We start from the raw sequence: 2,500 nt of genomic DNA on the forward strand, positions 1-2,500 counted from the left end.
ATGTATATATGTATACTTTCCATATACATATATACATATATACTTACATACATACATATATACATACTCATATGCATACATATATACATACATATATACATATATACATACATACATACATTACATTACATACATGTGTATATGTATTTGTGTGCGTGTGTATATATATATATATATATATATATATATATATATATATATATATATATATATATATATATATATATATATATATATATATATATATATATATATATATATATATATATATATATATACACATATATACATACATATACACATATATACATACATATATACATATATATATATATATCTATCTATGTATATAAAGTAGTCATAGAGGAATAACTAGTGACAGTATTTCTGAACTTGATGTAATATGTAAAGTCTCAAAAGGAGAAATGAATGATCCATCAGTATTTGCATTGAGGGAGAAAAGGCTCTGTCTCTTTAGCTAAGATGTTTTAAACATGACCGTTGATATTAACCGGTGATTGGAAGGAGTAAAGGAGTGCGTGATAACCAGCATTATGTTACTTGAGATGCACATTATGATCTGTAACGTAATCTTGTCCCTGATTTTAGAAATCTTCTGTAGTTTGATTAGAAAATCTGAGATTGTTGAATAATGATTGCATCAAGGTCAGAAAGGTCAGTATTATCAGTGATATATATGGGTGGGTATTAATTCTTTGATAAAACTATATTTGAGATTCACTTTGAAATACTCACTGCATACAGTGAAAACTTGCCTGCATTTGAAAACAATACTATGGTATGAAAACAATACTTGAGAAATTATAAAGCATACTCTACTCATGGTTTATCATATGGACCTAAATATTTAGTTTATTCTTTTGTAGATCACACTAAGCAAGTTTCTTACAGTTTACACTTACTTGCTGCACACAGTATTACTTTGTTAGTTTTATTTTTTGTAGCTGAATTTAGATAAAGAAAAAATATTATTTACATATATTTTTAAAATCCGTTCAGGCCTTATAACATGTAATCAGGAAGGTTAAGCATAAAACATTATAGAAATGTAAATGCAAATATGTTTATTTCTTTGTATATTTGAAATTATATTAGGTTATATACTTTAGAAGAGAATTCAAATTATTCTCCATGCTTTTCTTCTTTTGGATCACGTAATACTTTCCTTAAGGATTTTCTTTCCTCTTATTCTGTCATTTCCTCAAAGAATCAACGCAGAGGGTGATATTTAGTATGTGTGGAGACACCCGTTTTAGTTTCTAAGAGTAATCTAGTCATTCAGGCAAATGAGAAAGAAATGTATTTGAGGAAGTCTTCACATTTACTGAATATATTTTCAAAAAGTAATACACTTCTTAACCTGGTGAAAATTATTAGTGCCAAAGGGTTACATCAGTAACTCTAGGAAAAGGGTTCATGGTCACATGTAATGATCTACAGATATATAATGCTGAGAGTATGTGTGGATATTGATCATTATATTTGTTTGATTACACAAGCATGAACATAAAGAAGGACTAAGACGTATCCATATTAGTTTTATTGAAATGCTCACCACTTATATAGTTTCCTTGTTTGACCATTCTTGTATGTGTACTTTACCACAGCTTGGGGGAAACCTTAAAAGATCGTATTTATTTACTTTGATACTTTCAGCTCCATGGTATTGTGTTTATATTTGTTTACATCTGCTGGAGTCATGGAGTTTTAGATTAATTTATTATTATGTTTTTCTAATATATTTAAAACATGCAAGAAGTTCAGAGAAGAATTAAACTGGCCATTTACGGTGTGAATTTATTTTTTGAAAATGAAACCTAGAATTTACCTCATTATTGATTGCATTTTACAGAGATTAAAGACTGTTCTATCAGGTAGTGCAATGATTGTTGCAGTTATAACAAAGTGAAACCCATTCAGTTAAGGGTTATTGTTATTAGTTGCAAGACTTCCCTGCATAGGAAGCCTACACTTTGTCCCTAGGTGTGATAAGGCTTGTTTGGTTGAAGTACTTGTGTATGTGTTTTCAAACTGGGGTTCCAGATTATGCCATATGGTTCATCGTGGGAGGTGACAGGTAGCTTTTCTGGGCAAAAGAAAAAAGACATATCATATAGAAAGGTTCGTTCTTAGTCACATTCTCTGCCTGGTTTTACTTTTGGGGGAAGAAAAATTATATTATTTCTAAAGTCAGTGGTAAGTCAAGTTGAAGTGATATTTCCAGAAATTTAATTTCATATTTATATTATAGAATTACCCACCAGTGAGACTATACTTCAGACTGAAGAATAAACATAGAACTGCAAACCTGCAAGCAAGACAAAGCATATACTGAGCTACTTTGGATTCTCATACTAGTCATGACTGTAGATATTCAAAATCATTATTAAAGTTTCTAGTAAACATATACTTTTCCATGACTTTCAGGCTGTTGGAAGAGTTGGTTTTCATATTACCGTAGAAATGTATTTAGCAGTCG

The sequence above is a fragment of the Penaeus japonicus genome, unplaced genomic scaffold (genome assembly GCF_977035675.1).
Source record: "Penaeus japonicus unplaced genomic scaffold, GWHDUDI00000001_assembly GWHDUDI00000018, whole genome shotgun sequence".
Lineage (NCBI taxonomy): Eukaryota > Metazoa > Arthropoda > Malacostraca > Decapoda > Penaeidae > Penaeus > Penaeus japonicus.